The sequence below is a fragment of the Budorcas taxicolor genome, chromosome 25, assembly GCF_023091745.1.
Source record: "Budorcas taxicolor isolate Tak-1 chromosome 25, Takin1.1, whole genome shotgun sequence".
NCBI lineage: Eukaryota > Metazoa > Chordata > Mammalia > Artiodactyla > Bovidae > Budorcas > Budorcas taxicolor.
Window position 1 is genome coordinate 39,604,482 of NC_068934.1, and position 27,200 is coordinate 39,631,681.

The 27,200-nt window shown below is 41.8% G+C and overlaps 1 pseudogene; it reads right to left on the reverse strand.

Annotated features, from left to right (window-relative positions):
- The window catches only part of LOC128068563 (pregnancy-associated glycoprotein 1-like), a 96,704-nt pseudogene that overhangs the window by 10,545 nt on the left and 58,959 nt on the right, over nt 1-27,200 (reverse strand).

The following is a 27,200-nucleotide window of genomic DNA, read 5'->3' on the forward strand; positions in this document are numbered from 1 at the left end:
AGCGTGTGTTTCATCCAGTCCAGTGTTTCTCATGATGTACTTTGCATATAAGTTAAATAAGCAGGGTGACAATACACAGCCTTGACATACTCCTTTTCCTATTTGGAACCAGTCTGTTGTTCCATGTGCAGTTCTAACAGTTGCTTCCTGACCTGCATACAGATTTCTCAAGAGGCAGGTCAGGTGGTCTGGTATTTCCATCTTTCTCAGAGTTTTCCACAGTTTATTGTGATCCACAGAGTCAAAGGCTTTGGCATAGTCAATAAAGCAGAAATAGATGTTTTTTCTGAAACTCTCTTGCTTTTTCCATGATCCAGCAGATGTTGGCAATTTGATCTCTGGTTCCTCTGCCCTTTCTCAAGCCAGCTTGAACATCAGGAATTTCACGGTTCACATATTGCTGAAGCCTGGCTTGGAGAATTTTGAGCATTGCTTTACTAGCACGTGAGATGAGTGCAATTGTGTGGTAGTTTGAGCATTCTTTGGCATTGTCTTTCTCTGGGATTGGAATAAAAATTGACCTTTTCCAGTCCTGTGGTCACTGCTCAGTTTTCCAAATTTGCTGGCATATTGAGTGCAGAACTTTCACAGCATCATCTTTCAGGATTTAAAACAGCTCCTCTGGAATGCCATCACCTCCACTAGCATTGTTCGTAGTGATGCTTTCAAAGGTCCACTTGATTTCACATTCCAGGATGTCTGGCTCTAGATGACTGATCACACCATCGTGATTATCCAGGTCATGAAGATTTTTTTGAACAGTTCCTTTGTGTATTCTTGCCACCTCTTCTTAATATCTTCTGCTTCTGTTAGGTCCATACCATTTCTGTCCTTTATCAAGCCCATCTTTGCATGAAATGTTCCCTTGGAATCTCTAATTTTCTTGAAGAGATCTCTAGTCTTTCCCATTCTGTTCTTTTCCTCTATTTTTTTGCATTGATCTCTGAAGAAGGCTTTCTTATCTCTTCTCGCTATTCTCTGGAACTCTGTATTCAGATGCCTATATCTTTCCTTTTCTCCTTTGCTTTTGCTTCACTTCTTTTCACAGCTATTTGTAAGGCCTCCCCAGACAGCCATTTTGCTTTTTTTGCATTTCTTTTACATGGGGATGGTCTTGATCCCTATCTCCTGTACAATGTCACGAACCTCATTCCGTAGTTCATCAGGCACTCTATCTATCAGATCTGGGCCCTTAAATCTATTTCTCACTTCTACTGTATAATCATTAGGGATTTGATTTAAGTCATACCTGAAAGGTCTAGTGGTTTTCTCTACTTTCTTCAATTTAAGTCTGAATTTGGTAATAAGGAGTTCATGATCTGAGCCACAGTCAGCTCCTGGTCTTGTTTTTGTTGACTGTATAGAGCTTCTCCATCTTTGGCTGCAAAGAATATAATCAATCTGATTTTGATATTGACCATCTGGTGATGTGCATGTGTAGAGTCTACTCTTGTGTTGTTGGAAGAGTGTGGTTGCTATGACCAGTGCATTTTCTTGGCCATTTAAGCCTTTAGGCCATTAATAATAGGTCTGAAAAAAACAGAAAGGTCTCAATAAAATCTTTACCGTCATCAGCGTCCTTGGTGAGTGGACTTTGAAGCTTCTCAGAATACAGAGAATTGAACTGTAATCTCTTCCTTGAAGCTTGGTTGGAAAATCAAACTGATCTGTATGGACATCTAAGAAGATGGAGAACCTAGCCTACTTGGAGGAAAAAAAAAAAAAAAACTGCTAAGAACATCATGAAAATGGATACTAAGGGCCATGCTTGATATTCGTGGTTTCATGTCATCTTCCTAGCCACTTCATGAGATATGCATTGTTGTCTTCATTGGAGAGGAGATTGCTAGGAGGATAAGTTGTCAAATGGCAAGTGAAGACTTCAGGGACAGCCTAGGGACATACAACTGGCTTTAGTTAGTGGGTCTAATGGCAGATATCAGGGGCATCTATGATGTCAGTCTGAATCAAACATTTAGGGAAGAGTAGTACTTCAGTTGTATGGTTTCAGTATTGGATGAAATGTCATATGCATCCACAAGATATTTTATGTCATCCAAAAAACTTACAAGGAAGTAGTGTGTTCTGGGTTTTGGGTTAAAGGCTTCAAAGTCAAAGTTGATCAAGACAAAAGTAGCCTTTATCTTAAGATAGCTAGCAGTCTAGTTCTCACAAACTCATGGCCCCAGGAGGCCCTGGGCTGCACTGGACCCTCCCAGCACAGCACTGGGAGCAACCATTCCTACACTTTGACCATGCCTAAAAGCAGGCCATTTAGCCATGTTTTCAAGAGAAGTAAGAAGTTTGGATATTTATGTACAATGTACTGATTTTAATATTAGCAAATAATATTTTTTCCAAAACCAACATTGGGAATGAAATCTCCACAGCAATGTGCTGGAATCAGCCTTCAGTCTCTGCAGGTTTTTATTTCTCGCCTAGAGTTGGGAGTGCAATGGGGACAGAGAGGAATTTAATTCATGTTGGTTGATTTACAAAGAGACTGAATGCATACTGAATATGTGTGTTTCCTTTCTATTTATAAAGGAATATCACCAGGGACGTACAAACTTACAAATTTAACTGCTGAAGATAAATGGATATATATCTGATATAATTTCCTCATAGGGTCTATACTGTGAAGAATTTTGTCTGTCAAACCGAACATACAAAAAATTAAGTTTGAAATGTCTTCCCAATCAAAGAAGACAAAACAACTGTGGCAGCCAAGTAAAGACAATCAGATTTAATGACTCATCCAGGACTCCCAGGGCCTATACCTGCATGAGATCTATCAATGACTGTCCCCTGAATACAACAGGAGCCTCTCCTAGTTACCAGATGTGTGTAAATGGGGCACTGTGTCTTAATCCTCATTTTGCACATTGTTTAAATTCAGTTTTGGTGGTTAAATCCCAACCTGGGGAATACGACATCACTGACAAATGACACACATATATGCCCTTTGAACTATGGTGTTGGAGAAGACTCTTGAGAATCCCTTGGACTGAAAGTAGATCCAACCAGTCCATCCTAAAAAAAATCAGTCCTGAATATTCACTGGAAAAACTGATGCTGAAGTGGAAGCTCCATTTATTTGCCCACCTGATGTGCAGAATTGACTCACTGGGAAAGACCCTGATATTAGGAAAGACTGAAAGCAGAAAGAGAAGGGGAAGACAGGATGAGATGGTTGGATGGCATCATCAAGTCGATGGACATGAGCTTGAGTAAGCTTCAGGAGTGGTGTTGTATAGGGAAGCCTGGCATGCTGCAGTCCATGGTGTTGGAAAGAGTCTAACATGACTGAAGGACTGAACTGAACTGAACGAATTGAGGACAAAGACTGATAAATCTAATTGCATCAAGTTGGTGACTAGCTGCCCATAACAACACATAACTTAAGTGGCTTTAAAATTCACAATTATGACTACATTCAGAGTGGAATATCTTCTAAGGGAAAACAAAAATATTGCCCATCCAAAAACAAACAAACAAAGAAAATCAGAAGAAATACAGGAAAGAATCTGAAACTATATTCAACAATTTTTTGTTCCTCATATTGCTTCTGTTATTGTGACAGAATCATATATATGTTAACAGGTAAAAGCAACACAAGAATTAAAACTAATGTTCTGAAGTAAGCCTTTCAGTGGCTAGAAAAAGAGCTTCACTCATAACATAAAGAACTTTAATTAAAACCCCGCCGTCTTAAATCTTGAATTGAAAGCATGTTTGTACCAACTAATTATATTCCTTTTTATTTTATTTTTTAAGGAAAATGTGTTCTTCCTACTCTGACCAATGTAACGCCTACAAGCAATGACAACTTGATACCAGTGACTGTTCTGAGGTCTAACATGTAGCTTCTAAATACATTTCCCATCAGACAATGCATGGATTCCTAAACAGATGGCTGATTTTAGGACTGGCTAAAGAAATGCACAAAATAATCTTGGGAATCGTGAAGGACCACAAAGATAAGGGACTTCAAAGACCAGTAGGGACTGGACAGAAATTTTCAGAATCCAAATGAAAAGGCCAAACATCTACAGTTTGTTGGGCAGAATGATGTTTCTGCTTCTCAACACACTGTTTATGTTTCTCATAGCATTCCTGCCAGGAAGCAAACACCTTCTGATTTCATGGCTGTAGTCACCATCCACAGTGGTTTTAGAGGCTAAGATGAAGAAATCTGTCACTGCTTCCACCTTTTCTCCTTCTATTTGCCATGAAAGTAGGGGCTGGATCCCATGATCTTAGTTTTTTAATATTTAATTTAAAGCTGGCCAAATGTGTCCAAATGTTAACAGGCAACATCTAATTTTTCACTGTGATAGATTGCTAGGGCACAAACTCACCATTCTGAGCACTGAGAAAGAAAATAATCATCAATATTTAAGCTATTTTTGTTTATATTAAGCTTAGGGTATGTAACTACAAACAGTTCCAGGAAAACAAGCTAGATTGTCCCTTCTAGGGGTGATGAGAGAGTGTTGGCAAGCAGCTATAATACAGATGAAGCCTCACTCACTGGCCTGCAGATCAGCTCCTTCTGTGGAGGTCTGGTTCCTACGAGACCAAGGACTGGTACTTGTCCTGACCCACTGTGCAGGTATTGTGGATTCCTGCTCTAAACCTAATAGTGGGACATTCTGCAAGACAAACCACCCTGCTTCTTCCTAGTTTCTGAACAAGTGAATGGCATTAAAATTGTGAGAGGAACAGTCATTTTGTCTTAAAGGAGAACAACCAAGTGCAACATATGACTACATCCTCTTAGTAAACTGTGAAAAGACATCTGCTTTTTGTGAATCAGGGAAATTTGCACATGGACTGGATAGTAAATGTTCATTTTATTGGGAAAAAAAGAACATTTTTTAACTTCCCATTATATTACCCCAAATACTCATTATGTACATTTTGTGAATTGTTCATCTCATCCCTAAAATACTTCAGGAAAAAAATGAATAAGAAGTAAAAGAGAGAATGAAATGAGTGTCTGTCTTGATTTAAAACAGATCTGCATAGCTGCTATGGATTGAACTGTGTCCACCCTTGAATCCCAATGTGATGGTATTGGGAAGTAGGGCCTTTGGGAGGTACCCAGGTTGACATGGGGTTTTGATGGTGGTCCCTCATGATGGGCTTAGCCTCTCCCTCTTTCTCTCTCTTATTCTGCCTCTTCCAAGTTCCCTTCAACCAACACATGTGAGAAGATAACAAGAAGAAAAAGACTGATGCAAGTCAAGAATGTCTTCACTGGGAACTCAATTGGCCATCACCTTGATGTTGCAAAGTCTCTAGTATATAACAACCTGTGGGACTAAGAGGTTAGTTTTGTAGTTATTGATGCCAAATGATAAAATACAGGGTTTGTGACACTCTTCTTTATTATATTTGTTATGTTTGAAACTGTTTTGTAGTAAGAAGTTTATAGAAAGTCCATTTTGAAATTTCTGCCTTAGAGTTACCCTGAGGAGCCCAAGATAGCAGATTCCGGCAGGTCCCCAATGAATGAGTGATTGTAGGACAACATGCTCCTTACTCCAACTCATCTCTTGTCATCTGAAAACCATCCCCCACACCTGACAACCTTACTGCCCCCACCATCTGCATCTCCATTCCTCTGATAAGCTGAATCAGCCAGCTGGAGATGTTAATGATTCAAGACAGGGTCTTGAAGCAGAAGGAATGTGGACATTTTTAGAAAGAATGAACTGGGCAGACCCTTCCTTGGTCTTCCCTTCTTTAGTGCCATCTGCAGGTGAGGGATTGGGTCTGGGTAGAGAGGAAGCCACAAGTGGGACTGCATGAATATTTGCAAAAGAAGGGAGGAGGAATTCAGAACCCAGGAACCAGGAGGTGGGCAGCTTGCACAGGACCCAGAAGGGAAGGAAGAAGTGTTGGGAAAATAATAGTGCCTACCTGAGGGCCAGACCTACCTGAGTCTTCCAGTTACACTTGGAGGTCATGCCCTTCCTGCTGGAATTTCTCCTTCAGAAGTGGAGAGGAGAGAGCTATACTCACTCCTACTGATTCATAGGAAGAGGGACAGCCTCCCACAGAGCCATTTGATTCCACTGTAACTGTGGGTACCATCCCAAGCCAGAGAGCAACTGGCAGGTCATCCAAAAGATGACCTACTTTAACTAGTATTTAAACTACTACAAAATTTGTCTAAGAATTCTGGCATATCTAGTTCCCCAAGTTTTTTAGCAGAGATGATTCATCAGCCTAATTTGGGTTTCTCCTGAGGAATCTACAAAATTCCCCATGTGTAACTTCTGACTTTTAAGTACTTGATCTCATCCCACAGAACCCAAATGATGGTAAGTTCCAGTGGGCAAGGACTCTAAGGTCCTCGGTGTCACAGCAGCTGTGTGCCAAGTGGTCTACCACTCCCAATTCTGATCCCAGGACCCTTGAACATCACCAGACAGTTACAGCCCCCTGCCCACCAGAGGCAGCCTCAGCATCCTCAGCAACATGCACCTCTGAGCCACTTGTCCACTGATTGGCACTGAGCTTCATTCTGGAACAAATGTTCTGGAACACGTCCAGTCTCCCTCATCCAAGAGATGGGAAAATGACCCTGGGTTGTATGATTCACTCTAAAGCTGTAGGTAAGTTAGTGAGGACTTGGGACCCAGGAACTCTGGTTCCCAGGTTAGGAGACTTCCAGGAACGGAAAGAGGAGAAAAAACTGCATTGCATCCACTGCTGGGCAGCTCTCTCAAATATCTGCAGGCACCAGAGTGGAAGTTCCTTTCTCATTGTCCCTCAAGTCTGCTTCTGATTTTATTAGTAGACCTGCCTTCTTGTAGCAGCAGGAAAGCAATACTGCAGGCTGTTTCTTCTGGGGTCCAGGCACAGCAGGGGAGCTCCAGCTGTAGTGACCCCAGGAGGCAGTCTTGCAGGTGGTGATAGACTCACTCCCAGCTCAGAATCCCCAGAGCTCCCTCTCCTCATTCAGACAACACAGGACTTTGGGTGACTGGTTAACACCAACCTGCATTCACAGTGAGAAACTCTTCTTAGCCTTCTGGCAACTTAGATAAGTGTCTTATGTTTCCTCAGGAAAGCCCTGGCTGAGGGAGGCAGAGGTCCAAGGATAGCCTGGATACAGGGGCATGTGTTCCCTCTTTGATGCTCCAAATAGGCCTTGGAGATTCAAAGGTCTTGAGAGAATTACCATCACCCTTATGTTTTTTAGGGACTTTGGTTTATGAATCTGGTTGGAGAAAAAGGACAGAAACTCAGGAAAAGGCTGGATGTTTCTGGGTCCCAGCTGATTGATCATGAGTTGAGTTCCAGCCACCAGGCTTCACAGTCGGGTGCTGATGTAATTCACAAACCACTTTAGAGAAGCAAAAGAGGAAAGAGTTTGGGGGCAGAGAGCAGTGTGGTCAAAGGGCCATGGGAATCACACGGGGTAAGATGAAACAAGAGTCATTACTTGTTTATTTGCTTTATCAGTTCCTTGGTGTTTCTACTTCTGAGAACAAGTACATGGAGAGAGTCAGAGGCATTGGTGGTGCCCCAGGCTCCTGGTGATAACCAGTTTGTGTACACTTCCCTGAGTCTAGAGCATATTCAGCCTCGTGATAGCCCCAGGTTATCCCTTTTGGGAACGCTGACATGCCTATTGGTGCTAACTCACAGCTGAAGCATGGGATGAAGTCATGGTGGTTGACCTGTAGGCCAAGTTCCAAACATGGAAGGAAGATTGGCAGTGGAAGGGTAACCATTTATTAAACTTGGTTACCTTGGACCTTAGCAGGGGCTGCGTCCCACATCTAGAATATTTTCTCCCAGCTTTTTGCATGGCTGAGTCCTTCTCAACATTTAGCATCATTTCAAATGAATCTCTCTCAGGCTTGCTTTCTCTGACCACTGCACTCTCACAGGAACTGACCCTGATCCAAAAAGTGCCTAGACCCTTCCATCCGTCAAAACAATAATTATAGTTAACAATGTGGAAAGGTAGGAGAGCAATAAATTGAGAGTTTGAGATTAATATATGTATACTACTTTATTTAGTAGATAAGCAACAAAGACCTACTGTACAGCACAGGAATTCTGCTCAATAGTCTGTAATATCCTGTAGGGGAAAATAATCTAGTAAAGAATGGGTACTTATCTATGTATAAGGGAAATAATTTCTCATACAACTAATATTAATACAATCCTGTAAATCAACTATACTCCTATATAGACTAAAAGCTGATTTTTAAAAAAATGCTTACATGTGGAGACCCATGGAGTTCCTTCAGTTCAGTTCAGTTCAGTAGCTCAGTCATGTCCGACTCTTACCGAACCCATGAATCACACCATGCCAGGCCTCCCTGTCCGTCACCAACTCCCGGAGTTCACTCAGACTCCTGTTCATCGAGTCAGTGATGCCAGTTAGCCCTCATCCTCTGTTGTCCCCTTCTTCTCCTGCCCCCAATCCCTCCCAGAATCAGAGTCTTTTCCAATGAGTCAACTCTTCGCATGAGGTGACTCGCAGGGTTTCAGATGTGATGCTGGATATGGCAGAATGGGTGCAGAAATCTATACAATTTGGGAGGTTACATTTTCCTGAGCTTTGGTGTCTTTTGCTTCTAGTGTCACCTTTGATTTTTCTTTGGAGTCTCCAAGGGCTTGGAGACACCAGGTGGGTGTTAGTTGAAGGATGAGATGGAGACGCTAGTGGGAGACTGAAATCCCAGTTTCCTAGACTTGGGTTGGGGCACGTTTGAGGCGCAACCTATATCCCAAGTTCCCTGTGAAAACAGGCTGTAGCTTCCCTCTCCATGACTTGCACACAGACTTGTTTCATCCTTTTTCACGTCCTGCTTCCCCTGAGACTACACTGGTTTCTCTGGGAGAAATTTTTTAAAAACGTTTGGCTGCACTAGGTCATCATTGTTGCTCAAGACTTCTCTATTTGTAGCAGAAGGGGCTACTCTGTGATTTCAGTGCACTGGCTTTTCAATTCTGAGCTCCTGATGTAGATCACAGCCTCGGGGACACTCAGGCTCAGTAGTTGTGGCCCACCGGCTTAGTTGCCCTTGGGCATTTGCAATCTTCCCAATCTAGGTTTCAAACACATATCTTAAGGACTGGATCAAAAGGGAAAACACTCTGGAAGGAATTTGAAATAAACCACTTTTACATGAACCTTGGCACCATGGCCTATTTATGAGGAGATTGATAGAGGATTGTCCCTGCTTCAAGCAATCTCCTGAGATCACGACTGATTGAGGTTCCCCTCCCATTGGGTTCCTACAGGATCTTGAAGCTGTCCTGCCATTTGGCTTTGTTCTTGCTTCAGTTTCTGAATCCCACACTAGAGCACAGCTTCCAGAGGGCAGGGCTGTCACTTGACTCACCTGTAAGTGTACGTCAGTAGATATTGTCTCATTCAGACCCTAATACCAAGACAAGGCTAACACAAAAATCCGTTATCCTGAGTGTTAGGTTACAGGTTCAACGACTGTAATCAAACCCCAAATAATGTTTTCTTAAATACAATACCAATTCAATTATCTTTCATATAATATTAGTGCAGGTCTCTCCACATAGATGAGGGCCCAGTTCTTTCTTGTCATATCTTCCACCTGTGCTACTTACTTCTGGCCTCACATGGCTGCTCCAGCTCCTGTCATTACATCTGCATTCCAGCTAGTGGAATAGAAATAATACTTCAATTTGGTAGTGACATATCACCTCTATTCAAATTCCACTGACCAAAGTATTTTCCATGGTAATGGCAAACCTGGGTATTGTGGGCACACAGAAGGCCAGGGGAATGTGATTCCACTTCAGAACATGGGTAATGAGTAACAAGGGCCACCACCCTTCATTCATATCCCTGTATTCATTCTTCTTTGGTTCTCCCCACACAACTCTCGGTCTGTTTTGACTTGCAGATATGGATATGGATGAGGTTATAAGAGAGGACATGGCCCAGGCTGTAAAATATGGAGAAAACAAGAAAGGAAAGAAGAAAGTATAAAAATGCAAAATCTAAAGGAAAACATGTTTATAATCATAATTTTGCATTTATATAACTTAGGTATAATGGTTGATGAATCAATTTATAAAATAAAAAAAAAAAGAACTATAAAACATAAATGTATTCCCTAAACCCAACAAAATAATAAGGCTATATTATATTAAACACATAGTAGTATCAGGATTAAGTTTGGATGCACAATGCAAAAATTAAAAATAACTATAACTTTATCAAGATAAACTTGATTTTTCTCTCCTACTGAAAAAAAGCTGGAAGTGGCCCAAGCCAGAGCTTGGGTGGTATCCATCTCCAAGGTTTCATGATTGTCCAATACAACTGCAGGAGTTCCAGCCATCACAACTAAAATCCAGACAACAGTTAGGAAGTAGGTGGGGAAAGGAAGAGTCCCATCTCTCAGCTAAATCAGCTCCTTGAAGGCATTCTTCCAAGAAATCCCTCTTACAGGTCTGCTTGCATATCAGTCACCAATCATGACTAAGAGCATGAGTGGGCAGGAAATGCAGTCCTGTAGCTACTGGGCTCATGGCTATATAACAAACTATTTTCAGTTTTGAAAGAGAGCAGAGAATAGATCATTTTGTAGGTAGCCTGCAGTGCCTGCTTTAAAGAACAAACCTTTTCTGAATGGATTAGGCTGAACAGCTGGCCACAGTGTGCGAGCCAGGAGGAAGGAGCAGCAGTGAGAAACAACTAGGTGGACTTGAACTGTGCTTCAGACAAAAGAGGCAGACTGGTCAGTAGTGATCTTCTAAGGACTGAAGTGAGGATTATACACACCACATGAACCAGTTTGATTTTAAAACTGATTTTCCAACTAAGGTCCCAAATCTCTCTCAATTCTTCAGCTTCTAAATACCTTCTCTTTGTTACCTCACATTCTAACCTACCTGTCTCACCTTCCTTATTTCTGTTCACATCACTTCTCCATCTAGTCCACCAGCATTGCAAGACCAGTACTGAGGAGTTAGGAATACTTTCTAGAAGTGGGTACAAATGCAATGACTATTTCTACATTAATATTTGTTTGTCTCTGTCAAGGTCTGTTGAAGGGCTGAGATGGCTAGAATTATCGAGATCTCACATTTGAGTCCTGGTAAAAAAAAACATTTCTTGTTACATTGGTTGTTGTTGGTGATGCAGTTCTTTGGAAGGAATGATGCTAAAGCTTATGTTCCAGTACTTTGGCCACCTCATGCAAAGAGTTGACTCATTGGAAAAGACTCTGATGCTGGGAGGGATTGAGGGCGGGAGGAGAAGGGGACAACAGAGGATGAGATGGCTGGATGGCATCACTGACTCGATGGATATGAGTCTGAGTGACCTCCGGGAGTTGGTGATGGACAGGGAGGCCTGGCGTGCTGTGATTCATGGGGTTAGCCAGACATGACTGAGCGACTGAACTGAACCGAACTGAAAAAAACACTTCTTGTTACATTGGTTGTTGGCGGTGATGCAGTCTCATAGTTGTTGTGTGTCTGAGAAAGTATTTTATCTTGTTTTTGATATGTATTTTTCTTGGGTATTGAATTCTGATTCAATCATGTTTCAGCATTTTAAGATGTGGTGCCAGTGTCCTCTGGCTAACATTGTTTCATAGGCCTAATCTGCTGTCTTTCCCATTTTTTGTTCTACTGTGTCTGTTTTTCTTCCTTCTGTTACTTTTTTTTTTTTATGGTTGATTGTTTTTAACAATGAATTATCATGCACCTTTGAATAGTTGTCCTATTTCTTGTACTTGCATTAATTGAACTTCTGTGATAATGGGTTTAAATCTTTCATCATATCTGGAAGATTCTCAGCCAGTAATTATGAAGTTCTTTTCTCTGTTGTCCTTTCACTTCCTGTGGGATTCCATTTACATATATTTCAGTATTCTTAATTTTTTTCAAATATCTGTGATGCACAATTAATTTTTTCCCACAGTCTTTTCATTCCTATTTTCCATGTCTCTATTTAACATACTCAATATTCTTCAGCTTCATGACTATTAAGATTATTATTCTAGGAAGCATTTTAATGCCCTTCCCTGCTAATTATGTGATGTATATTTTAACTGTGTTTTTACTAATTGATTTTTCCCTCATTATGGGTATTTTCTTGCTCCTTTACACATTGGAATTTTTTTTTCTTTTTAAATTTATGTAATTATCTTAATTAGAGGATAATTACTTTACAATATTTTGATTGACATAGGGCAAATATTTTCACAATTCATATGGACATTTTAAGTTGGATATTGGATATAACAATTTTTTACCCTTTGGATGCTTGGACATTCTTAATTTATATAAATTATTCATGGCACTGTTTGCAGACACTGTTCATTTCTTGGAAACAATTGTATTTTTTGAAAGCTTGCTGTTCAGTTTTTTTTAGCTGATATAAGACCAGCCTTTAGACCAGGTTTACTATTCCCCACTAGTAAGGTAATATTGTCTTCAGGGCCATAGTGATGTCATGGGAATTATGAGTAATTTCCATGCTCGTGGGTGTCCCCACGAGTTGGCACAATTTGAGACTCAAGGATTGTTCCCTATAATCTTGACCAGTACCATCAACTCTCCGCTGAAAACTGGAATGGTATCACCTGTATACTTACACAGTTCTCTGTGTGTAGCTCTCTCCTGTGAACTCTAACTATCTAGAGCCTCAAGTCTGTCTTCTTGGGAGACCGTTTGTCTCTGCCTAGATAGCACTTCCATGTATGTGTTGGAAACTATTTCTAGAGTTGGGGCAATTGTTGAACTCACCTTGCTTGCTCCACGCCTCAGGAATCCATTCTCTGCTGCCTGACATTTGATGTAAAAAAACTTCTCTTTCATTTATCTCTTCTATTTTCAAGTTGTTTGAGACAGGAGAATAAACGTGTCCTTTGCTCCTCTATGTCTAGCAAAATGGAGGTCCCCCTGCAATCAGAACTCACTGAATGCCTTGTGAATGCTAGGCAGTGACTTCTGTGCATGGGTGCAGACTAACTAGGGATATGTGTTGGGGCTTTGGGGAGCCCTGTCTTGATGGAGAAACATGACAATTACAAATAGCATTTGCTATGGGGCATGTTCAGTTCAGTTCATTCACTCAGTCATGTCTGACTCTTTGCAACCCCATGGACTGCAGAACACCAGGCTTCTCTGTCCTTCACCAACTCTTAGATCTTGCTCAAACTCATGTCATCGAGTCGGTGATGCCATCCAACCATCTCACGCTCTGTCATGCTCTTCTCCTTTTGCTTTCAATCTTTCCCAGTAATAGCCTCTTTTCTAATGAGTAAGTTCTTCACATCAGTTGGCCAAATTATTGGAGTTTCAGCTTCAGCATCAATTCTTTCAATGAATATTCAGGATTGATTTCCTTGACTTGTTGGATCTCCCTGTAGCCCAAGGGACTCTCAAGAGTCTTATCCAACACCACAGTTCAAAATCTTCAATTCTTCATTACTCACCATTCTTTTAGCTCCAACTGTCACATCCATACATCACAGCTGGAAAAATCATAGCTTTGATTATACTGAACTTTTTCAGCAAAGTAATGTCTCTGCTTTTAAAAATGCTGCTAGGCTTGTCATAGCTTTCTTCAAACAAGCAAGCATATTTTAATTTCATGTAGTCATCATCTGCAGTGATTTTGGAACGTCCCAAAATAAAGTCTCTCACTGTTTCCATTGTTTCCCCATCTATTTGCCATGAAGTGATCAGATGAAATACCATGATCTTCATTTTCTGAATGTGGAGTTTAAGCCAGATGTTTCACTCTCCTCTTTCACTTTCATCAAGAGGCTCTTTAGTTTCTCTTCATGTTCTGCCATGAGGGTGATATCATCTGCATGTTTGAGGTTATTGATATTTTTCCCAGCAACCATGATTCCAGCTTGTGCTTCATCCAGTTGGGCATTTTGCATGATGTACTCAGCATAGAATTTAAATAAGCAGGGTGACAATACAGCCTTTAATTACTCCTTTCATGATTTGGAACCAGTCTGCTCTTCCATGTTCAGTTCTAACTGTTGCTTCTTGACTAGCATAAAGATTTCTCAGAAGGCAGGTAAGATGTTCTGGTATTCCAATCTCAGTATGTTTTCCACAGTTTGTTGTGATTCACACTGTCAAAGGCTTTTGCATGGTCAATAAAGCAGAAGTAGGTATATTTCTGGAATTCTCCTGCCTTTTCTATGATCCAACAGTGCCGGAGTTCAACTCCAGCAACCAGGGATTCAACCTGTGTTATGCTCCAAGCCCGTATCTCCGATCCAACCGCGAGAGTGAACAAGTCCACCACAGTAATGCAAAAGCAAGAAGGGAAGTTTATTTCTAGCGCGCTAGGGCTCAAGCCTCATCCGACGCAGCAGAATCAGTCGAGAGCCCCGAACAAAGGAGTATGGTAGCTTATATACAGGCAGTTCTTTGTCTCAAGTTACAGGAGTAGCTGGCGTTACATGATTGGCCAGGCAGGATGAGCGCATATCCTGTCTCTTTCTGGTAAACATGACTCAGGTCCTAGAGCCCAACGTTTGGTCCCTAACAACCTGAAGAGATGAGTGGTGTTGGTGATGAGGCAGGCTCTCATTTTTCTTTTGGACTGCCTGTTTATTTCAAGTTTAAGATTCTCTTTATACTTTTACAAAAACATTAGGCCAGAGGTTTGACATTTTCAGTTCCCCTTCTCCCAGATTTATTATCTCCATAAATCATTGTTGCTCTTCAAACAGATTTCCTGCTTCAGTGATTCTCTTGGAATCAGCCTTATCATCTAATATCTACCTCTTCTAATGTGTCTTTGGCTCAGATGGTAAAGCATCTGTCTACAGTGTGGGAGACCCGGGTTCAATCCCTGTATCGGGAAAATCCCCTGAAGAAGGAAATGCAATCCACTCCAGTACTCTTGCCTGGAAAATCCCATGGACAGAGGAGCCTGGTAGGCTACAGTCCATGAGGTCGCAAAGAGTCGGACACGACTGAGCGACTTCATTTTCACTTTCACTTTCTAATGTGTCCTATACTTAACTTGTGATTACATTGTAACTCATGCTACATTCCTCAGTTTACTACTTATCTCCCTAAATCCTGTTTGCCCCTAACACCCTGAGCTCACTATCTCTTAAAAAGGCTTCTAGCTATAGTGTCTCTAAAAATTCCTAACTTCTATAAGCTATAGTAAAATATGATAACTTTACAACATTCCTTAAATCTTTAACTTCTAACTATTCTAATTATTTCTAAACCCTAAATTCTGTAAACTCCTTTGCCATAAACATTCTCCTCACAAATAGTCTTCAGATATCAATCCCTCCCATGGCCTCAAGCTATGGCCTATCTGCTCATCCTGGAACACTCTTGTAAAAGTCCTTGAACAAATGTCAATGATTAACTTTATGAATTATTTTCTAAGCAATGCTGCAGAAGGCTTGTGCCTTCTCATACTCCTCTCAAGAACAATAAGCACCTTAATATTCCTTTTAAGTCAACTCAGCCCAGGAGAGGAAAAGACAAGTCAGAATTACAAGGCCTAACTTCTTCATCCCTTGGATCTGTGCCTGCAAAATGAGGAGAGGGGGCTGGAGAATGTGCCCCCATTTTGTCAGTAATACCTAACGTGGCCCCCGATACACCAGATAATGGCAATTTTATCTCTGGTTCCTCTGCCTTTTCTTTTTTTTTTTTCTCTCTGCCTTTTCTAAATCCACCTGGAACATATGGAATTTCACAATTCATGTACTGTTGAAGATTTGCTTGCAGAAATTACTTTGGTAGCATGTGAGATGAGTACAATGTGTGGTAGTTGAACATTCTTTGAAATTGCCTTTGTTTGGAATTTCAATGAAAACGACCTTTCCAGTCCTGTGGCCACTGCTGAGTTTTCCAAATTTCCTGATGTATTAAGTGCAGTACTTTAACAGCACCATCTTTTAGGATTTGAAATAACTCAACTGCAATTCCATCACCTACACTAGCTTTACTCGTAGTGATGCTTCTTAAGGCCCTCTTGAATTCACATTTCAGGATGTCTAAGGGCTAGGTGAGTGATCACACCATCGTGGCTATCTGGATCATTAATATTATTTTTGTTTAGTTTTTCTATATATTCTTTCAACTTCTTCTAAATATATTCTGCTTCTCTTAGGTCCATGCCTTTTCTGTCTTTTATTTGGCCCACCTTTGCATGTAATGATCCTTCCCTACCTCTAATTTTTTTGAGCAGATCTCTGGTCTTTCCCATTCTATTGTTTTCCTCTATATCTTTGCACTGATTTCTTAGGAAGGCTTTTTTTTTTTCTTTTTTTCAAATCTCTTCTTGCTATCTTTGTAACTCAGCATTCAGATTGATATGTATTTCCTTTCTGTGTTGCCTTTTGCTTCTCTTCTTTCTAAGTTATTTCTAAGGCATCCTTAGAAAACCATTTTGCCATTTGCATGTATTTTCTTGGGGATGGTCTTCATGAAATATGTACAGTTCAAAAAACGAAGATCACTGCAACCAGTTCCATTATTTCATGGCAATTACATGGAGAAACAATGAAAGCACTGACAGACTTTATTTTCCTGGGCTTCAAAAATCACGGCATATAGTGACTGCAGCTGTGAAAAAAAAAATGTCACTTGGTCCTTGGAAGTAAAGCTATGAAAAACTTTGACAGCATACAAAAGAGAAGAGAAATTACTTTACCAGCAAAGGTCTGTAGAGTCAAAGCTATGGTTTTTCCAGAAGTCATGAGTGGATGTGAGAGTTGGACCATAAAGAAAGCTGAGCACCAAAGAATTGATGCTTTTGAACTGTGGTATTGGGCAACTCTTGAGAATCCCTTGGACTGCAAGGAAATCCAACCTGTCCACCCTAAAGGAAATCAGTCCTGAATATTAATAGGAAGGACCGATGCTGAAGCTGAACCTCCATTTCTATGGCCAATTGATGGGTAGAACTAACTCATTATAAAAGACCACAATGCTGGGAAAGATTAAAGACAGGAGGCAAAGGGGAAAACAGAAAACATAATTGTTGGGAGGCATCATCAATTTGATGAACATGAGTTTGAGCAAGCTCTGGAAGTTGGTGATAGGGAAAACTGGCATGCTGCATCCCATGATATAGCAAAGATTTGGACATGACTGAGAGATTGAACCGAACTGATGTACAGAGGACAATCAGGGAGCAGGCAGAAGTTTTTAAGCAGGGAGGAAGGAACAATTCATTTACAGCTGACAATTTTGGGTCAGCAGACAAGTTCAAGCTGGAGAAGCTGTAGGGAAGCAATTCTATGCCAGCTGGAGAGAAAAGTAAGATAAAAGCAGGATGGCAGTGCTGGGATTTCCCAGAGGACTAGATCCCTTTTCTGTTAAGCTTTATCAATGGTCAATATTGTTAGGTGATTAGAAATATGACGGTTGTTTTGGAAGAGGTAGCGCAGTATTCAACGGAAGGACTGATGATAAAGATGAAGCTCCAACACTTAGGCCAATGATGTGAAGACCCAACTCATTGGAAGTGACCCTGATGCTGGGAAAGAACATGGGCAGATGGAGAAGGAATAAAAGGATGAGATTGTGAGATGGCATCACCTACTCAAGGGACATGAGTTTCAGGAAACTACATGAAATAGTGAAAGACAGGGAAGCCTGTTTTGTTGCTGAACAGGTAATCACAAAGAGTCAGATATGACTTAGCAACTGAACGATACCAATATGAACACAGGGTCCAGTGAAGGCTCTGGTCCTGGTTGGAGTGGAGAAAGATTTAGGTGGAAGGGGAGGCTTCCCATTCTCTGGTGCAGGTCCTTGAATCCAAGGCAAGGAGCACAAGATTTTGAATGTGTTACCAAGTATTGTTTTCTGAAAAACAAAATTTCTTTTCTGCAGGAGACAGAGCTTTGACTGAGTCTGTTCTCTAGATTTTACTGAGGGATGTTGAAGGGATCTGGAGTGGGCTGAGTGCAAAAACCAGGTGGCCAGCTGCTGCAGGGGGAGGCTTGTGGTAGACATTCTGCACTAGGTGGAAAATGGATCCAGAAAAAGTGTCCCTTCTGGAGTGTACGTGCCAATGTATCACATTGTTTCAGCAGATCACTTCAATGTTGTTTGTGGCAAGCAAGAAATGGATGGGTGGTATGCTTTTGTCAATTCCTGTGGGTAGTTAGATGACTAAATGTCTGGTAAGGTCATTGCATGGTTAGAATCATGCTTGGGAAAGTAATCTAGATCAAGTTCACACATATTGATCATTAAACAGCAAGCATAGGAATGTTTCTAAGGCAACCATAGGTAATGTAAACATGAGGGGCCAAAGGGGGACAGCTTCGCTTAACAAGCTGAGATTGGACTACACAGGTTGCCATAGCTGTTGCTATGACAAGTAGCCATACAGTTATTTCTTGCTATGCTGGAGATATGAGAAACAGAAAAGAGACCAACAGCCTCACAACTCTCCTTGCAGTGTGATTTCAGGCTAGAAGTAGTTGACAAGGAAAGGCTGACTGGCAAGGCTGGGAAGGGAGCAATCTGAGCCAGTAATCATTAGATCTTGTTGAGGCCCAGAAAACAGAAGCATCAGCTCAGTCCGAGTTCTGGGTCAGGTTCAGAGACAGATGTCACTTGGCGTGAATCAATATTTAGCCTTGAGGATGGCACCTATAACCTCTAAACAGAAGATTTCCTTCTCCGCCGGTGGCAAAATAATTCATATTTGTTCCAGACTCATGAACCCAGAAGGCCCTCTCAGGACCACTTGTTCTTAGCAGGCACGCATGCATCTAGAGGTGGAATTATCATCATGGTGCCCATTGTCCGGATGAGAAAACTGAGGTTAAGAGACTTGAACAATGTCACACAGCTAAGCATGTGAAAAGCCAAGCACAAACACAGGGTAATAGTCCTCAAATTGTGTTTTTGCTCCACACCCACTGGGAGTGGTGGGTGGTGATATGGCACCAATGCTTAGGCAGAAGCAAGCAGTATACAGGCTTAAATGGAAAGAACTAAGGAAAACCAGTAGAACATTCAGCTATGACCTAAATCAAATCCCTTATGATTTTATAGTGGAAATGAAAAATAGATTCAAGGGATTAGGTCTGGAAGCCTGAAGAACTATGGATGGAGGTTTGTAACAATGTACAGGACGTGGTCACCAAAACCATCCCCAAGAGAAACAAATGTGAGAAGGCAAAGTGGTTGCCTGAGGAGGCCTTTAAAACAGCTGAGAAAATAAAAGAAGTGGAAGGCAAAGGAGAAAGGGAAAGATATACCCAATGGAATGCAGACTTCCAGAGAAAAACAAGGAGAGAGAAGAAAGTCTTCATAAGTGAACAGTGCAAGAATTAGAGGAAAACAATATAATTGTAAAGAGTATAGATCGCTTCAGGAAAATTGGAGCTACCAGAGGAACATCTCATGCAAGTTGGACACAATAAAGAACAGAAAAATCAAAGACCTAACAGAAACAGATGAGATTAAAAAGAGGTAGAAAGAATGCACAGAAGAACTGCACAAAAACCATCATAATGACCAGGATAGGGATGATGCTTGGGTCACTCATGTAAAGCCAGATATACTGTAGTATGAAGTCAAGTGGGCCTTAGGAAACAACACTACAAACAATGATAGGAGAGGTGATGAAATTCCAGCTGAGCTATTTAAAAATCCTAAAGAATAAGGCTATAAAAGTGCTGCATTCAATATGTCAGCAAAATGTGGAAAACGCAGCGGTGACCGCAGTGCTGGAAAAGGTCAGTTTTCATTCCAATGCAAAAGAAAGGCAATTCCAAACAATGTTCAACCTATCATGCAATTGTGCAAATCTCACTTGCTAGCAAGGCAATGCTCAAAATCCTTCAAGCTAATCGTAAACACTACATGAACTGAGAACTTCCACATGTACAAACTGGTTTGAGCAACCAGATATCAAATTGCTAACATCCATTGGATCATAGAGAAACCAAGGGAATTCCAGAAAACTTTTCTATCTGCTTCACTGACTATGCTAAAATCTTTCACTGTGTGGACCACAACAAACTGGAAAATTCTTAAGGAAATGGGAGTACCAGATCATCTTACCTGTCTCCTGAAAAGTCTGTATATAGATCAAAAATCGACAGTTACAATCAGACACAGAACAACTGAAAGATTTAAAACTGGGAAAGAAGCATGAAAAGGTGTACATTCTCACTCTAGTTATTTAACTTCTATACAGGTTACATCATTCAATATGTTGGACTGCATAAACCCCAAGCTGGAATAAAGATTGCTGGGAGAAATATCAACATCCACAGATATGAACATGACACTGCCCTAACGGCAGAAAGCAAAGAACTAAAGAGCCTCTTGGTGAGGAGAGGAGAGGCAAAAACTGGCTTAAAACTCAACATTCAAAAAACTATTCACAAAAATAAACTCAACATTCATGGCATCCAGTCCCACCACATCATGGCATATAGACGATGGAAAAGTGGAAACAGTGGCAGATTTTATTTTCTTGGGCTCCAAATCCACTACGGACCTTGACTGCAGCCACAATATTAAAAGAAACTTGCCCCTTGGAAGGAAGAAAGCCTATGAAAAACTTGCACAGTGTATTAAAAAGCAGACACTCACTTTGCTACAGAAGTCTGTAGTGTCAAAGTTATGATTTTTCCAGTAATCATGTACAGATGTGCGATATGGACCATAAGAAAGGGTGAATGCCAAAGAATTGAGCTTTTGAACTGTGGTGCTTGAGAAGATTCTTGAGAGTCCCTTATACAACAAGGAGATCAAACCAGTCAATCTGAAAGGAAATCAACATGTGACCCCTGCTGACTCAGCTGAGGCATCTACTGAGGGCCTCCAGGTGGAAAGAACGGATGCTTTCACTGCAAAAGTGCCTAACCATGGCAGCTCCAAGCACATAGTTTGTAGCTCTACCTCTGGAGGAAGCTCAGAAAGGGTGAAGTCAATGTGTACACTGGGTCCCCCGATACATGCGTTGCATTCTCTCCAGCAGCACTGGAGGCAAGGAAGGGGCATTGTGTGACCTGGAGGAGGGGGATGGCTCAGGGATCCACTGGGGCCACCACTTACCAAGTGGGACAAGTAAAGGACAGTGCAGGTATATGTGGCAGAGAGCTGGTGACTGGGGTGTGGGAATAAGTGGGAACCAGCTCTTCATGAAGAACCTTATCCAAAATCCCCTGGAGGAGAAGCCCAGTGATAAGATCATCTGAGATGGGACAAAGAGAGTCTATTTCATTACCCCTTATACTTCCTCTGAATGAGGAGGTGGTGGAGTTGGTGGGTCATCACAAAATCTTCCCTGGCCTAGACCACCTGCCAGTCGCTATCCTTGGGGCTGCCTCTCCCCAGCTTCAGTCATGTAGTTCTGGAGGAAATTGACAACCATGTGTGCTGCTGGGTCAGGGCAAAAGACCATGTAAAGCCAGTCATATGACCACATGTCCCTGCCTGGATGGCTGATCTGGGGCTGTACACGTGATTTGAGGTGGGTCATTCAGCGAACACCCCTGAACTCTGATGTCTGCAATCTTCTTTCCTTAGTAGGTGATGCCTTTGGGATTTAAAACCCTAGGGCAGGTAGCTTGAACTCTCTCACTAGATGTAGAAGCCTTAAGGAAAAAAGTTGCCAGGTGAAGACCATCAAAGTAGACTGAAGGGAAAGAGCTTAGGTGAGAGAGAATTGATGACTTCTGACTTCTTGGGTCCAGTCGCTGAGATCTTTTTATTTGCTTTGATTTTTGTATCCTGGATTCCCAGAATCATTTCAATGAGTCTCCCTTTTTCTTGAAGCCAGTTGGAGTAGGGCTCCTCTCAATTTTGATTCAGACTTGGTTCTAGATCTTTCACTCCCAGACACAAACAGAGGCAACCATTTGTTTCAGCACCATTAAGAGTCAAACACTTTCTTCTTTACTGAGAATAGTGTGTACAGACCACCAAATACAGTTCACCAGCATCCTGAGCAGGAGTGCCCAAAGTGTGAGTGAGTGTGTATTAAGAACGGCCTTACTGATTCCTGAACCACTCCAAGCATTTACACTGCTCATGCCAGGCCAATCCTGTCATTTCCTCAATCAAAGACCAAGAAATACACCCTCAGGAAGATGTCGCCCAGGAACCAGATCTCTGCAGATGAACTTCCTTTGTTCTCTTTAAAGGTGGTATAGCAGCAGCCTCTAGAATCCTGGGGGAGTCAGAGACACACACCAGTCAGCATGAGCCCTTACCGGTGACTCCCCCCAATATCCAGAGTCAGAACAGTTCTTTGTTTTATTTCCCTCTTTTGGTAAGTATCAAGGGGTTTTCTCACTAGCAGGGGTTGTGAGAGTTCATCCAGAACCAAAGAGGGCCAAGACACGAGGTTGCTATGAGGAAGGGTGTGGTGAGTGGAGGACTGGGAGTTGGGGAAACAGAGGAATGAAGAACAACAAAGTCCTATTGTAGAGCGTAAGGAACTATATTCAATGTTCAGTCATAAACCACATGAAAAAGAATAAGAAACAATATATATTTTTATGTGTATAACTGAGTCACATTTTTGTGCAGCAGAACGTAATGCAACACTGAAGATTAGCCACACTTCAATATAATTTTTTTAGAAAAGAACAAGTGTGTCTATAGTTCCCCTCACTCCCTGTTTCTTTTCTTTTGACTCCTTCTCCTTGTTTTCTCTGCAGACAATGCTGACTCTCCTCCTGCTTTTCCACAATCCATACTTTATTTAAAAACTGTTTTGTTTTTTTTTGTTTTTTTTTTTGGAGTAGAGCTGATTAACAGTATTTTGAGTTTCAGGTGGACACTAAAGGGACTCAGCCATATGTATCCAGGTATCCCGGTCCCAAGGTCACGCCTTTCATCCATGCTGTCATATAACTGAGCAGAATTCCCTGTGCTACAAAGTAACTCATTGTTGGTTATCCATCTTAAATAGAGCAGTACCCACAACACGTTCTTGAAGACTTAACTCAGGAACTCTGAGAAGCCTCCTTCATCCCACACTCACCCTCTTTGTCCACTCCAGGCTTGTTTGGGTAATATACTCTGGTTCCCTATTCCCACTGGTCTGTCCATAGCCCTCATCACCACTCGTAAATCCCCAGTGCCCCAGTGCAGACCACCTTGAGATGCCATTTGCATGGAATCCAGTGCAGTTCTGCCTAGAACCAAGCAACCCTCCATAAGGCTCAATGAGTTTGTGCTTTTAGAATTCCTGAAATTCCCTCTCTTCCTCAAAGCCTTCTTTGAGCCCGTCAGTCTGCTCCAAACTCTCAAAGGGTGCTGATATGAAGCCTCCACCCTGTGCCAGGGCTGAGCAGTCACTGTGCACCCTTTATTCACCTTAGTATCCAACCTCCCCACAGAGGAGTTGGGTACCTCAACTCACAAAAGAGATGAAATGAAACGAAAATGAAAATGACATCTTTTTTTGGTGTTAGTTCTAGCAGGACTTGTAGATTTTCATAGAACTGTTCAACTTCAGCTTCTTTAGCATTACTGATCAGAGCATAGATTTGGATTACTGTGATATTGGATGATTTGCCTTGGAAATGAACAGAGATCATACGGTCATTTTTGAGACTGCATTCAAGTACTGCATTTTGGACTCTTTTGTTAACTATGATGTCTATTCCATTTATTCTAAGGAATTCTTGCACACAGTTGTAGTTATAATGGTCATTTGACTTAAATTCACCCATTCCATTCCATCTTAGGTCTCTGATTCTTAGAATGTCTATGTTCACTCTTGTCATCTCCCGTTTGACCACCTCTAATTTGCCTTGATTCATGGACCTAACAATCCAGTTTCCTATGCAATATTGCTCTCTACAGCATCGAATCTTGGTTCTATCATGAGTCCCACCCACAACTGGGTGTTGTCTTTGCTTTGGCTCCACCTCTTCTTTCTGGAGTTATTTGTCCACTGATCTCCAGTAGAATATTGGGCACCTACCGACCTGGGGAGTTCATCTTTTAGTGTCCTATCCTTTTGCCTTACATACTGTTCATGGGGTTCTCAAGGCAAGAATAATGAAGTGGTTTGCCATTCCCTTCTCCAGTGGACCGCATTCTGTCAGACCTCTCCACCATGACCCGTCCATCTTGGGTGACCCCACATGGCATGGCTTAGTTTCACTGAGTTAAACAAGGTTGTGATCCTTATGGCAGACTGACTAGTTGTCTCTGATTCTGATTTCAGTCTGTCTGCCCTCTGATGCCCTGTCTCAGTGCCTACCATCTTACTTGCATTTCTTTTACCTGGACATGAGGTATCTCTTCATGGCTGCTCCAGCAAAGCACAGCCACTGCTCCTTACCTTGGAAGTAGGGTAGCTCCTCTCAGCTGCCAGCCCTGGTTTGGACGTGGGGAAGTTCCTCTTCGCCACGCATCTGCACTGCCGTTGCTGCCACCATGCCTTTGCACCATCATTGCAGCTGAGGTGGGCAATAATTCAACAACTTATTGTTCTTCATATTGTTTTTGTTATTGTGACAGAATCGTATGTATGTTAACAGGTACAAGCAAGACAATAATTAAAACTAATGTTCTGAAGTAAGTCTTTCAGTGCCTAGAAAAAGAGGTTCCCACATAATATATAGAAGTTTAATTCAAACCCCGCTGTCTTAAAACTTGAACTGAAAGCATAAGTTTGTACCAACTAATTATATTCCTTTTTATTTTAATTTTTAATGAAAATGTGTACTTCCTCCTCCGACCACTGTAAAGCCTAGAAGCAGTGACAACTTGATAACAGTGACTATTCTGAGGTTTAACATGTAGCTTCTAAATACATTTTCTACCAGACGATCTTAAAGAGATGGCTGATTTCAGGACTGGCTAAAGAAATGCACAAAATAGTCTTGTGAATCGTGAAGGACAAAAAAGCTGAGGGACTTCAAAAACTAATAGGGACTGGAGAGAAAGTTTAGGAATCCAAATGAAAAGGCCAAACACCTACCAGTTTTTTGGGCAGAATGATGTTTCTGCTTCACAACACACTGTTTATGTTTCTCATAGCTTTCCTGCCAAGAAGCAAATGTCTTCTGATTTCCTGGCTGCAGGCAGCATCCACAGTGGTTTTAGAGGCTAAGATGAAGAAATCTGTCACTGATTCCACCTTTTCTCCTTCTATTTGCCATGAAGGATGGGGCTGGATCCCATGATCTTAGTTTTTTAATATTTAATTTTAAGCTGGCCAAATGTGTCCAAACTTTAATAGGCAACATCTAATTTGTCACTGTGATAGACTGCTAGGGCAGCGTCTCTCCATTCTGAGCACTGAGAAAGGAAAATAATCATGAATGTTTATGCTATTTTTGTTTCTATTAAGCATGGGTTATGTAACTACAAACAGTTCCAGGAAAACAAGCTAGAATCTCCCTTCTGTGGGTGATGAGAGAATGATGGTGAGCAGCTATAATACAGATGAAGCTTCACTCACTGGCCTGCAGGTAAGCTCCTGCTGTGGAGGTCTGGTTCGTAATAGACCAACGACTGGTATTGGTCCTGACCCACGGTGCTGGTATTGTGGACTCCTGCTGTAAACCCAATAGTGGGACATTCTGTAAGACAAATGACCCTGCTTTCTCTGCATTTTTGAACAAATAAATAACATTAAAATTGGGAGAGGAACACTTATTTAGTCCTAAAGGAGAACATCCAAGTGCAACATAGGACTACATTCTTTCAATAAACTGTGAAAAAAACATCTGCTTTTGAGAATCAGGGAAATTTGCACATCATTCTACCACAAATACTCATTATGTACTTTTGGTGAAATGTTTATCTTGTCCCTAAAATACTTCAGGAAAAATAAATAAGGAGTAAAATAGAAAATGAAATAACTGTCTGTCTTGATTTAAAAACAGGTAGCTGCTATGCTATGTATAGCTGCTATGGATTGAATTGTGTCCACCCTTGACTCCCAATTTGATGATATTAAGAAGTAGGGCCTTTGGGAGGTACTCAGGTTGACATGGGTTTTGGTGGTGGTCCCTCATGATGGGATTAGCCTCTCCCTCTTTTTCTCTCTTATTCTCCCTCTTCTTCCTTCCCTTCAACCACCACATGTGAGAACATAGCTAGAAGAGAAAGACTGATGCAAGTCAAGAATGTCTTCACCGGTAACTCAATTGGCCATTAACTTGATGTTGCAAAGTCTCCAGTCTATGACAACTTGTGGGATTAAGAGGTTAGTTTTGTAGTTATTGATGCTGAATGATGAAATATAGGGTTCATGGCACTCTTCTTTCTTATATTTATTATGTTTGAAATTGTTTTGCAATAAGAAGTTTATAGAAAGTCCATTTTGAAGTTTCTGTCTTAGTGATAACCCTGAGGATCTCAAGATAACAGATTCAGGCAGGTCCCCCAAAAATGAGTGGTTGCAGGACCACATGCTCCTTACTCCAACTCATCACTTGTCATCTGAAAACTGTCCCCCACACCTGACACCCTTACAGCCCCCTCCCCCATCTGCATCTCCATTCCTCTGCTAAGCTGAGTCATCTAGCTGGAGATGTTGATGATTTAGGACAGGGTCTGGAAGCAGAAGGAATATAGGCAGTTTCAGAAAGAATGAACTGGGAAGACCTGTCTGGGTTTTCCCATCTTAGTGCCATCTGCAAGTGAGGGATTGGGCCTGGGTAGGGAGGGAGCCACAAGTGGGACTGCCTAGATATCTACAAGTGAAGGGAGGAGGAATTCAGAACCCCGTAACGAGGAGATGGGCAGCTTACACAGGACTCAGGAGGGAAGGAAGGAGCACTGGGAAAAGAATAATGCCTACCTAAGTTAGCACTTAGCCCAAGGGGTGGCAGCCAAGAAGAGTTACCCCACGTCCAAGGTCAGGGGCAGTGGCCGAGAGTGCCAGGCTGCAATGGCACAGAAATGGCCGAGAGGAGCTACCCCAGTCTGAGATGAGGGGTGGCAGCTGGGAGGAGCTATCGCATGGCCAAGGCCAGGGGCAGTGGCCAGGAGGAGCTACCCCACGCCCGAGGCCAGGGGCAGCGGCTGGGAGGAGCAACCCCACATCCAAGGAGCGGTGGCTGCACAGGCACAGGAGGGCCTAAAGGAGCTATCCCACGTTGCAGGTCAGGAGCAGCAGCGGTGAGGAGCTACCCCTTGTCCAAGGTAAGGAGGAGCGGCTGCGCTTTGCTGGAGCAGCTGTGAAGAGATACCTCATGTCCAAGGTAAGAGAAACCCAA